The sequence below is a fragment of the Bidens hawaiensis genome, unplaced genomic scaffold, assembly GCF_021521415.1.
Source record: "Bidens hawaiensis isolate Kalapana, Puna unplaced genomic scaffold, B.hawaiensis_p1.1 tig00023637_1, whole genome shotgun sequence".
Lineage (NCBI taxonomy): Eukaryota > Viridiplantae > Streptophyta > Magnoliopsida > Asterales > Asteraceae > Bidens > Bidens hawaiensis.
Genome location: NW_027493710.1, coordinates 82,476 through 95,848, shown reverse-complemented (window position 1 = coordinate 95,848; position 13,373 = coordinate 82,476). Strand labels below are relative to the sequence as shown.

At 41.0% G+C, this 13,373-nt stretch overlaps 1 non-coding gene and 1 pseudogene across 1 annotated transcript; one reads left to right on the top strand and one right to left on the bottom strand.

The window, feature by feature from the left end:
- Window positions 1-3,605: 3,605 nt before the first annotated feature.
- On the bottom strand, window positions 3,606-4,336 carry LOC143567781 (dirigent protein 22 pseudogene; annotated as a pseudogene).
- An 879-nt stretch (window positions 4,337-5,215) lies between these two features.
- On the top strand, window positions 5,216-5,289 carry TRNAM-CAU (transfer RNA methionine (anticodon CAU)). Its single transcript has one exon. It is a non-coding gene; the product is annotated as a tRNA-Met (tRNA).
- The last annotated feature ends 8,084 nt before the right edge of the window (window positions 5,290-13,373 follow it).

Here is a 13,373-nt window from a genome sequence, read left to right as displayed (position 1 = left end):
GTATAAGAAGCGTGAGATGTAAGCAAACCTTACCTCTATCCATGAGGATAGAGAGTCTGCTTCCAGAGAGACCCACGGCTCAACGCTAAACAATGCAAAAAAAAAACAATATATATACATATATATATATATATATATATATATGGGTGAGATCTAGAAAGAACTAGAGAATTAGTAAATAATTATTTTTAACTATTTTTAAAAAAATATTTTATGATTTTTTTTCTTTCCTCCTTCTAATAAAGATGATATTGATATTAAAAAAAAACTTATCAGTATGCATATGTGCACTAATGCCTATTGCATATATACAATACACACTATTGAATATATACAAATACAACATTAATAATTGTACTCAATACACACTTGCGCATATATATAATACAACACTAATACACATGCACTATATCGATTTTGTTTTATTTTTGTATATAATATAACACTATTGCACATATACAATACAAACAATTGCATATATGCTAATCAACACTGTTGAACATATAATAATACACACTAGTGCACATATGCATTAAGAAAAAGTCGGCGTATTGCATATATGCATTACAACGAGTTTTTTTTTTAATTTGTTATTTTTTTTTGTGGTGAAGAATAAAAATATATAAGAAGTAAAGAAAAAAAATTTAAAAATATTTTTTAATTAAGTTAAAAATACTTTATTATTAGTTCTTTGGTTCTCTTTTTAAAAAAGAAGTTCTCTCTTCATCCTTTCCATATATATATATATATATATATATATATGAAGCTGCCAATAATCAAAGCAAAATAGAAAGGATAAAGTAAAACATAAGTAACATTTATACATTAATAGAGATGAGCAATAACGCATGCAATAACCTACTCTATAGTAAGATCTTTGCCCCTAGACAAAGCTAAGACCACAAAATACCCTCTTAAAAGTCCTTAACTTTAATTATACGTCTCTACGAACTCCTATCCTGGACTATGTCCTCAGAGAGGTTTAATTCTATCAAATCATGCCTAATATGCTCATTCCAAGTCAGTTTGAGTCTACATTTACTCCTCTTCCCATCTACAGCAAGGGTTTCTACTACCGTAACCGATGCAGACTCTTGTCTCTTCATATGCCCACCCCACCTTAACCTTCCTTCCCTAATTTTATGTGAAATACTAGTTACCCCTAATCTTTCCCTAAAGACGTCGTTTCTAATCCGATCCAACCTAGTGTGCCCACACATCCATCTCAACATGCATCTCTGCTACCTCCATTACGTGCATGTGTTTTCTTGATTGCCCAACAATCAGTTCCGTATAGCATTGCATGTCAAATGGCACCCCTATAAAATTTACCTTTTAGTCCTTTTAGTTTAACTGGGAATCTCTTGTCGCACAATACCCTCGTTGCCGCTCTCCATCTACTCCATCTTGCTTGCACACGGTGGGCTACATCTCTGTTTATCTCCCCATCGCTTTGTACGAAAGATCCTAGATACTTGAAATTGGTTGTCTGTGAAAATATTTTACCCCCAATGGTGATGTGAGTGTCTTCCTCACCACCTGTTCACTAAAGTCACAGTAAAGATACTATGTCTTAAATCGACTAATCCTTAAACCTTTACCTTCTAGAGCTGCACACCTCTCCTCTAGCCTCACATTTAGGATTTGTTTACTCTCTGCAATTAACCCAATATCGTATGCAAAAAGCAGGCCCACGGGACTGCCTCCTGAATAGATTTTGACAACTCATCTGGGACCACAACAAAGAGAAATGGGCTCAATGCAGATCCTTGATGTAGTCCTATATCCATAGGGAAACAGTCAGTATCCCCCAAATGTGCACGGACGCTCGTGGTGGTCTTGGAATACATATCCCTAATTAAGTCTATATACTTCCCCGGGATACCTCGACCCTCCAGACTATCCCAAATCAGTCTACGCGGGACACTATTGTACGCATTCTCTAGGTCAATGAACCCCATATGTAAGTCTCACTTGTTCTCCCTATACTTCTCAATCAGTCTCATTAGAATATGTATTGCTTCAGTAGTTGACCTCCCTTGCCTGAAACCAAATTGGTTTGTTGTAACTTGCGTTTCTCTTCTAGGTCCAGTGTCAATTACTCTCTCCCATAACGTCATAGTATGTCCGAGGAGCTTAATCCCTCTATAGTTCCCACAAAATTGGGCGTCACCCTTGTTCTTGTACAGTGGGACTACGACACTGCACCTCCACTGATTTGGCATTTTTCAGTTTTGAAGATAAGGTTGAACAAAGTAGTTAACCATTAGACTCCTTGTTCTCCCTAACATATCCACACCTCAATCGGTATGTTATCTAAACCAACCGCCTTAGCCCTTCCATCTTCCGAAGTGCCATATTCACCTCTTCATGTGTAATGCGCCGACAATAGCAGCTATTCCGTTCCCGCCTTATAGTAATGAGGTTGTTGCTTTCATCTTGGTAATCCCTCTCGATGTTAAAGAGATTGTGGAAATACGTTTGCCAACATAACTTGATGTCCTTCTCCTTGACCAAGACACGCCTAGCGCCTTCGTTGGACCGTCACCGGACGCAGTTGTTTCACGCGCGAGTTCTAGTAAGAACGGACCTAGATCTAGGTTGTCGAGTGAGGATTCGTCGAGAAGGAGAGTTTTTTTCCGGTGATTTTTTCTTGCCGAAGCTCCGATCCGTTGAGGGTTTGACGCGTGAGGAGGATGGAGATGGTGACGGTGGACGGCGGTGTGCTGGTGATGAACGGTCGGGTGTGGGTCGGATCTGGTGGTTGGTTGTGGTGTCGTCGGGTACGGTGATACGTGGTGGAGTTTGACGGAGACTAAGCCAGGCATAACGGAAAACGTTTAAGGATATTAAAATCTTAAGTTACAGAGTGTAATAATAAGACAAAATGGCAAAAGACGTCGGATGGTACGGAGGTGGGTTTTGTCGGTGGTGGTGGGAGGTTGGATGGGATGATGATGATGGGTGGTGGGTGGTGTTTGGTTGTGGTGTTGATGGTGGGTTATGATTATTTGGGGAAGAAGATGAGGGTTAAAAAGATAAAAACTTATATTTAGTTAAAGACCAAAATTTTAAGTAAATTACACAAATAACCCTTGAAAGGGTAAAAAGACTAAATTGCCCTCACATAAGATGCACATGACTGGATTTAACGAGAAAAACTAACCCTCGTTAATGAAAAGGACGAACCGTGCAACGTTTTTTTACATAAAGGATGTTTTCTGACATTAAGTTTGCTAAAGGACGTCCATTGAAAAACCGTGCAAACATAAATGACGTCTTTTGTCATTTTGTCTAACAATTATATTTATGATTCGTTTGTTTTCTTATTTATCAAACATGAATTTCAAATTTACATTTTTTAATATGCCCCCCAAAACTTTTGGGCCATGTTCGGTGCCTAGCCCGTGCAACCCACGGGCGAGCCCTGGCTTTAACCCGGTCCGACATGTAGAGTTGTAAGAAATCTCATTTGATTATGAAAGCATTTCAAATATCATTCAAAAGAAGAGTACGGTACATGTATAAGATTACCTTATGTTGTCTTGAAGCTTAAAAGTTAAACACGCAATTAAATAAAAACGTAAATATCTACAATTTGCAGATCGACCAAGCTCAATAATGAACTACTACAAGATTATATTCAACTATTGATGATGTATCGTTGAGAAAATACGTCTGAGCAGTTGCAACACCACGTGCTAGCCGAAAACACCCGGTCCCACCAACAATAGACATCTCACGAACCTGGTGAAGTATAGGATTTGTTCCTAGAAATTGAAGAGTGCTACCATTATATTTCCCTTGTGTAAACACAAAATTAAGGTTCATAAGAAACCTAGGTTCCTCAAATGAAGCAGCACCAAAGAACCCTTGACCCTTGCCAATTCTTGTGGAGTGTGCATCCGGGTCAACGGTCAACGGGTTGTCAAACATAAAGGTGCGACCAAATTGTGTAACCGTTGTCGAGCTGATATTGGATTCGGCTATTTGGAAGGCGGTTTGACTCGGTCCCGTGGTGGTGTCATGAAAATAAAAATGTAACTTTGTAACCTTTTCTTTCTTAAGTGGGAGCTCTTTGAACCACTCTTCCACTCCTTTTGGCCCTTCGGAAATGCTTTGAGCCCATGGCATTGCTATGACCATTGTACATAACATCAAGAGCACATTTTTGTTCTTCATTTCAACTATTCGAACTGGCGATGCTATGCAATAACACGAAAGTAATATCAAGTTCAAGAGAAAAAGAACTAGGAGACTCGAACATAAGATCTTGGAAAAGGATTACTTTAGGGAAAAATTTAGGACATGGAAATTGATACCGAACATATCATATTGCATTTGAGAATGTTTGGTTTTTAAATGAAGAATGAGATCTAGATATATGCATATATATGTGTGTATAGTCAACTCTTTGCATAATTTCTTGGAAGAAACTTGTTTTCTTTAGTAAAAGCATGTGGAAAGTGGCATTGACACGCATGTTTGAAACTTTTATAAGGTGGAGAGAACAGGAGAACGCCATTACTGAATATAATTGCCTTTTAGGAAGAAAATTCTAGTAATGCTATCCACATGATTATGTTATATAGATCTCATTTTTATAATTTTAATAAAAGTTCTTATGATTAATGGTGAGGATAAACTTTTATAAATATTTACAAATTTTAGTGTTGAACTGTATATTCTTTTTTCTTCCCGTTGAAAATTAGGAATGAAACAACAGCATATACGACCTGTTTTATTAACATGATTTAACATTACTTTAATTAATGAAGGGCTGCTTGGTAGTCGATTAAGTTTTAACGATTCCATTAAAAGGCTCCTTTGAATCGGTTAGAAGCAATGTTTTAGAAATCGGTTTTTGTCATACTGGGCTATAAAATGGTATAACCTGCGGTTTTTGTCATACCGGGCTATAAAATGGTATAACCGGTTGAACCAGGTTATACCGAGACACGGGCGACGCTCTTTGGGGACTCGGGGTGACCCCAAAGAAGAACGTAGATTAATTACTGATTAGGGTTTGAATTTTTATAAAACTCACTTTTGCCCTGTTAAGGATTAAAATATATCTTTGTTTCATTTCTATGATCGATGATCATAGACAACCCTCTTACCATTCTGTATATATAGGCTATTCTATTTGTACATATATGGTAGAGGGGCACATTCAATCCTTGCTTGTATATTTGTTTTCAGTTTTTCTCTTTGGCGTGGGGTAGAGCAGTTTGGTAGCTCGCAAGGCTCATAACCTTGAGGTCACGGGTTCAAATCCCGTTTTCACAATACTTTTTGTCAGCCACTGCCATCCGCCGTCCACCGCCTACCGCCTGTTGCTCAGCCTTGTCAGCAAGGTTATAATTCATCTTTGTGTTGTTAAACATTGTATTACATGTATATTTATTAATGTTCAAGGATTATAAAATTAGGGCTTGTAATTGCAGAATTGGGGAAATTTAATTGGTATTATATTTTACTTTAACTCACACTATTGAATCTTCTTAATTAGGTAAATCATGAAAAAACAAGATACTATTTATTCTTTTTTCAAAAGAGAACGGATGATGAACATACGAGTAAACATCACAAAGCTTCAACTAGTGAGCCGGTTAATATTAAAGCTCCACAACAACCACAATCAAATACTAATGATGTGGATCCTAACCAAGTAAATCAACAAGAAAATCATGGTGATTCGGAAGCTCTACAACCACAGTCATATACTATTGAAGTGAATCATTGTGATTCAGGAATGAAAATATTTAAGAATCGCATTCGCAATAAGATGTTAGATGAGTATCTCGCGAATAGCTCTATGGTTTACATAGAAAAAAAAATTGCTGAAACATTTTATTCGGAATCCATAATTGAGGAATTCAAAAATCTTAAAGGTCGTCGAGCTGATTTGTACTCACCCTTCCTCTCGGCTCTTGCATTATTATGAATCTTTTAGGTCTTGTTGGTTAAAAAATTGTCTAGTTTTTTTTAATTGTAACAACAATCATTTGAATGAATGAAAAAAATTGGATATATAGATGTCATATTGTTTGATCCGAACCGAACCATCGGCACAAACCGAATCGTCGACCTAAAAATTTTTGGGTCTGTGACTTCGGTCACCGCCGTGATGAAGCCCAAGTTTCGTCACTACAACTAGTTGAAAAGTTTACCTTATAATTTTCTATATATACAACTTTAACTCCAATAATAATCCAAAAGTAAATGATTCATTAACAAAAAATAATTCATATTAAAAAAAAATAATACAAAAGCACTCAATTTAAAAAAAAATAGTCCTAAAGTTTACACGTTCGAATGTTAATTGTTGGGTAAAATAGCAAAACTCGTCCTTTATGTTTACATAATTTTTCAGTAGATATCCTTTAGCGGAAAAAAAATGTCAGAAAACATCCTTTATGATTAAAAACCTTATCGTGCTTTGTCCTTTGCACTTGACTAATTTTAACGAGAAAACTTAACTAGGTTAGAGCCAAAGGACAATACGTGATAAGGTTTTTAATCATAAAGGATGTTTTCTAACATTTTTTTCACTACAAGACATCAACTGAAAAATCATGTAAACATAAAGGACGGGTTGTGCTTTTTTGTCTAAAAGTAATCTTGATAAAATTTGGATGGCAAATATAAAAAAAATTCTTGGACTTAAACCGGTATTTTAGAAAAAAGCTAGTACAACGTTCAAGCAAATCGGTCAAAAATACCGAGCACAAAATATCGACATGTTGTGCGAAATCCAGTTTAACCGGTCGCTTTGAACCAGATTTTAAAACACTAGTAAGAAATAGAGCATGTTGGTTACACCTTTTAATGGCTCATGAAGTTGACCACTTAATCAATCAAACCTCTTATTAATTTATTTTTTGATTGCTAAACGAGTTTTCATACCCGTGCGGTGTACACTATAAGTCATAAAATGAACGCAAAATAAGAGCTGAGATAAAGCTCTCGAAGACTAAAAATCACTAAATAATGCAACAAAAATTAAAGATAAATACTTCCCTAAAATCACACTTTTGATTACATGAAAATCTCCAGGATGATATATTATATCTTCTAGGTGTAAATCAAACTACTTGTTTTCAACTTGAACTTGAAGTGATCTATTTTTCCTGAGCTTTGCATAAATCTTCATACTTTGTATACTTTTTGTCAACCCTTCAACCTGAAAAAAACATTATGATTAACAAACAATCTGTGGTCAATTTTTAAAAATTTAACAGCTTGTACAGTAATACTTCTTTTTCCAATCTTTTTGCATCATCGGCTGAAAGATTGTGAACTAATTTTGACCCATTATCCTACCCACCCATTTTATCACATATAGACAACGAACCATAATTAACCAAAATCATTTTTTTAGCAAAAAAGATCTAAAAAGACATTACATGAGATCCGGCAAATAAGGCGCCAACACATGTTATGTTGCAGTGGAAAATGCGGTTTGTTTATGTAGTACTATAAGTCATAAACTAAACACAAAATCAGAATTGACTCATTAATCAAACTTATAACCTGAAACGCAACTTTGACCCGAAAACAAATTCTATTGTGTAAAAATATGTATCAGAAGCACCAGTTAGTATATGTTCGGATTAATTGCCAATTATTTGACTAAGTGACAATATATGACCCATTTGCAACTTGCCCTATTCAGATTTATTAATCCGTAAATGACCCATTTTAATTTATCTTTTAATTTCAAATTATGAGAAACCCAAAAATAGGCCACTTCTATTTACAACAATAATGGCTCAATTGTTGGTCTATCGAGTTTGACCATGGTAGGTCTAACACCAGGCCATCATTTGAAACAAACTGAATTGAATATCTATGAAACTTAGTGCTAGTATAAGTAACAATAATAAAAAAAGAAGAAATACCAACCTAGACTTTGCAAAAGTTGTAAAATCCGAAATTCATGCTATTACTGCATGTTGAATTTCTAAAGCAAATTGATTCAAAGTTATGTGTTCAAACTTCAATATCACCAGAAACGTATGAAACAGCCAAAATTTAAGGAACGGATAAAGCAAACAACAGTTTCCTTTGAGATAAACACTGAGCAATTAACATGCAATTGAAACCCTAAAAAAATTACCTAATTCCTGAGGCAAACTTCAGACCTTACGTAAATTGAAGAATCATATAATCGTAACAGCGAAACACAAACCTGAATCGGACGTTTCTGAATCTCTGTTGAGTATCATACTGAAGAGGTAGGTCCCAGCAGAGCCCAGTTGGTCCCGCAAGACCACCTTGAACAGGGACGTCTGCGCAAAGGCCATCTGCTTCCGCAGGACCCACCATGCTCAGAGAACCTTACGCGCAGTACGCAAGCTGTACACGCAGGGAAAGCCTCCCAATGGTGAAGTACCCCGCCTGTTCCCGCAGTTGCGGATACAAGCCATCAGGGAAGGCTACCCGCAGATAGCAGGGCTACACGCACAAGACAATAGATACTTCAGTAGTCACATGAAGGAATGAGCAAGACGGGAACAATCCCGCCAAAATGAGCCAGTCCGTATGATTCTGAAAGATCTGTACTATACCTACCAAGGTATGGATAGGACAGACAATCTGACCAGAACAGCCCATGAGCCAATCACAGGGTGACAGCTCACCGACAACAGTACGAGGAGGAGCACCCTCTAGTACTGTTTGTCACTATTAGCCGCTGCCTACTCACCAACCCTTACTGCAGGGCGTGCGCAGCCTACAGTTGGTGAAATAGTGTTACTGTTGGCCGTAACCTATTCACCAACCAGCATGGCCTGCGTATAATCCACAGTAGGTAGGACGTGCATAATCTACAGTTGGAGGAATAGTGCAGCCGACATAGTTACTGTTGGCCGTAACCTATCCACCAACCAGTATGGCCTGTGCATAGTCCACTGTTGGTAGAACAGGAATACTATTCAGCCGGCTGTACCTCCTAGGAAACCTACCTTCGGCTATAAATACTCCAACATCTTGGAATGGTAAGATCCATCTGCTATCCTGTTATCTAGCAATCTCTTAATATACACTTATATTCAGAGCAACCTAGTCTGATTCTCACGCCGGAGGGTGGTCACAAGGAGGAACCCCCCCCTTCTCAGTGACGAGCTTACGGTGTTTGTTTTGCAGGTCCCCTGAAGAACAACTGTCTCTGTTGGACCTCATTCTCGTGGGAAACATTACTTAACCCCCAGATTATCTATAATCTGCACCGGGTCACTTAGTGTTTCTTCATTGGCGCCATCCGTGCATAAAAGCTAGAACTAATTTAGTTTTTTTCGAATTTCCTCAAGAAATGGTTAACGTTACTCCGGTCCAAAGGCCAGTAACCGACCAAGAAACCCCGGTAACAACCCCAGCAACTGGGGGGAACACCGGCGGTTATACAATCCTTACGAACACTACCCCGACTACCCAAGCCGGGGCAAGTGGAGTAAATATTCCACTGGGGTTCACCGATACCCAGCTGGAAAAACGTACGAGGGTCCCTCGCCAAACACTAGATCAAGTGAAGGCGTGGGCCGAAGCACGTCAGAAAGAGTTCCAAGCTGAATTGGACGAACGCTTGCGTTCAGTTCAACAGGCTGACGAATTCGGCAGTACTCGCCAACACCTCATTATGAACAGCGAGGGCGAGTACTCAGACGACGAGAAGGAGTCCGATACCGACGCAAACCCTCGCCATATGGCGAAAGGGAAGCGTAAGGAAACGGACCCCCAGCCAAAAAGGAATTTTGGGGAAGCCATTAAACCAACAAATGTGGAGAAAAACCCGCGTGACTTCTCCAAAACCTTTAGACCAACTGCTACGAATGCAGGAAAGTCAAAATTTGCAAGGGACATTGCGGAAGCAATTGCCCCGAGAAGTGCCAAACAAATGTCCAACATTGGCACTTATGATGGTCTATCCGACCCAGACGACCATTTGAACAGGTTCATTGCAGGGGCTACCGTCAGTAACTGGACGGAGCCCACGTGGTGTTACATGTTCCAGATGACTCTGGTCGGAGCAGCCAGGGCATGGTTCGATCGTTTACCGGTCCACCACATATATGACTGGGCGGACTTTCAGAATAAGTTCAGCCAGCACTTCAGCCAGCAGAGGAAGTATACTGAAGAGCAGTGGACGATCCTCAACTGCGTGAGAGAGGAGGATGAATCTTTACTAGACTTCATCACCCGCTTCAACTCCAAGAAACTGAGTCTGGGCAACGTAAGTGAAGATCTCGTTCGCGCCGCTTTCATCCAGGGCGCCGAGTACCCAGAGCTTATCCGCACATTAACGGGTAAGGACGGCATACCATCCACATGGGATGCCATCATGACGGCAGCCAAGCGCTTTGCCGAGACAGAGAAGCAGCTGGGAAGAGATCTTCCCCAGAGTACTCACCTCTACACGCAGAGGACAAGGGAGAACAACGTTAGGACCGCCCGGCAGAACAAAAAGAGGCGTCTAGGTATTTGGCAGTCAAGGGTAAACTTTGACACCTCATCCAGCTCTCGCCCTCTTGTTGGCGGAAGGGACAACACACACCCTTCAAACCGAAAACACCGGTGGACGCCACTCACCAAGAGCGTCACGGAGATATTTGCCACGGAAAAATTGCCATGGCCAAAAGCCCCACTGATCCGGCAGAAACCTAATGCGGATCAAAGCAAATCCTGTGATTTCCACGGGACAAAGGGTCATGGTACTGAAGAGTGCACATCCCTGAAGGATATTGTTGAGACATTTGTGAAGGATGGAAGACTTGCACATCTCGTGGCATCAATCAGGAAGGGAGGAAGAAATGACAACCGGTACAGAGGTAACGGACGAAAGCCCGTCGACATCAGCATCAACATGGTTCATGGCAAAGTCGGAGGAAGAAAAAGACGAGCGACAGAACCATGCGCGTGGAAGGAAGCTGAGGTGCGCTTCCCGCGAGTGCCAGGAGGCCCCAGCAAAGAAGGCCCCATCGTCATCAAAAGCCAGCTGGGGCATTACATCACTTCCCGCACTCTTGTTGACAACGGCGCTTCGTCGACAGTGATGTACAGGCAGTTCTTTGACAAGCTGGATGATGAAGACAAAGAACGCTTGGAAACGGTCTACGCTTCAATGGAAGGGTTTGATGGCAGCACAGAAACCCCCCTGGGTATCCTATCTTTCCCCGTTACTCTTACCGATGGGAATCATTCACGCACAGAGGACGTGGATTTTGTCGTGATGAGAAAGCCACACCACACGTATGACATCCTATTCGGAAGAGACGGGATGGCAAGATTCAACGCCGTGGTATCTTCAGTCCACGGCATGATGGGATGGCCAACAGCTGAGGGTGTAGCGATGATCACTGGCATTCCCCAGGTATGCATCGCATCTGTCTCATCTAAACCCAAACCAAAAATGGCCAAACCAACCATCACCGAACCGGAAAAATGGGCCTTCAATGGCAAATACCCCGACCAGGCCGTTACCATTGGACCAACAATCGTTGATCCCACCCGCACCTTACTCAAACGCCTACTGCAGAAAAACGCTGACATCTTTGCGTGGACACCAGCTGACATGACTGGTGTACCCCGAAGCAAGGCGGAGCATAAGCTCAAGTGCGATCCGGCTGTTACGCCAGTCGTACAAAAGCGCAGAGTAATGGGGCCTGAACAAACTAACGCGTGTAGAACCCAAGTCAAGGAACTCCTTGACGCAGGCATCATACGCGTTAGTAGATATCAAACATGGGTTGCAAATCCCGTAATGGTACCGAAGAATGACAAACAATGGCGCATGTGCATAGATTTCAAAGATTTGAACAAAGCATGCCCCAAAGATTGTTATCCGTTACCAGAAATTGATCTTAAGGTGGATTCGTTGGCACCATTTCGCCTTAAATGCTTCTTGGATGCGTATAAGGGGTACCATCAAATCCACATGGCCGTAGATGACCAGGACAAAACCGCGTTTCGGACGCCCGATGGTACATTTTGTTATAAAATGATGCCCTTCGGACTTAAGAATGCAGGGTCCACGTACCAACGCCTGATGGACAAAGAGTTTCATGCCCAAATCGGGAGAAACTTGGAAGTCTATATGGATGATTTGGTCATCAAAAGCCCCGAGCCAGAAGCGATGTTGAAAGACATTGAAGAAACTTTCAACACGCTCAGAAAGATAAACATGAAGCTCAACCCGAGCAAGTGTTCATTTGGGATGGAAGAAGGGAAGTTCTTGGGAGTCATTGTTACTAAAGATGGCTTGAGAGCGAACCCTGAAAAGGTCGAAGCCATTGTTAAAATGGAATCACCTACCACCATCAAACAGGCTCAGACACTGAATGGACGACTAGTCGCACTTAATCGCTTTTTGGCAAACCATGCGGATAAGTCGTTTCCTTTCGTGTCAACATTGAGAAACTGTTTAAAGAAAACGCACTTTTGCTGGACACCAGAAGCGGAAGCAGCTTTTCAGGAGATTCGGTCACGCCTGATCGAACTCCCAACACTTACAGCACCACAAGCGGGAGAGGAGTTAATACTATACCTTTCCGCAACAGATAGAGCAACCGGGGCAGTACTGCTAATAGAACGAAAAGGCATCCAGATGCCAATCTATTATGTTAGCCGTGTACTAACAGACGTAGAAACCCGGTACTCTACCCTCGAAAAATTAGTCTTAGCACTTATACACGCTTCACGCAGGTTAAGACGATATTTCCAGGGCCACCCAATCACCATTCTCAGACGATATTTCCAGGGCAAACCCGAATTATCGGGACGTCTAGCCAAATGGGCAATTGAATTGGGAGAATATGCAATTAAGTACAAGCCAAGACCAGCCATAAAAGGCCAGGTCCTGGCCGATTTTATTGCAGAAGTCCCCGCTTCGCGGGAGAAAGAGTGCCAGGAGGAGGCGCAACCCTCCCCAGCACAGGACATCAATGATATCTGGCGACTCTACACTGATGGAGCAGCCAATAACGAGGGTTCAGGCGCAGGGTTAAAATTAACCAACCCAGCAGGCCAAGAATATACTTACGCTATTCGGTTGGATTTCCCAAGTACGAATAACGAAGCCGAATATGAAGCATTCTTGGCCGGATTGAGAATTGCGCGTAAAATGGGAGTGAAAAACTTGGAAGCCCACGTGGATTCCATGCTGGTAGCCAACCAAATAAATGGGACGTACACGGCTGTGAACGACACAATGGCCCTGTACCTCGCCCAGGCAAAAACCCTTATGCGTGATTTTAATGATTGTAAAGTCATACACGTTAAGCGCAGCGAAAACAAATCTGCGGATGCGTTAAGCAAGCTTGCATCACTAGCCTTCACCCACTTGGGAAAGGACATCCGCATTGAACTCCTCGAAG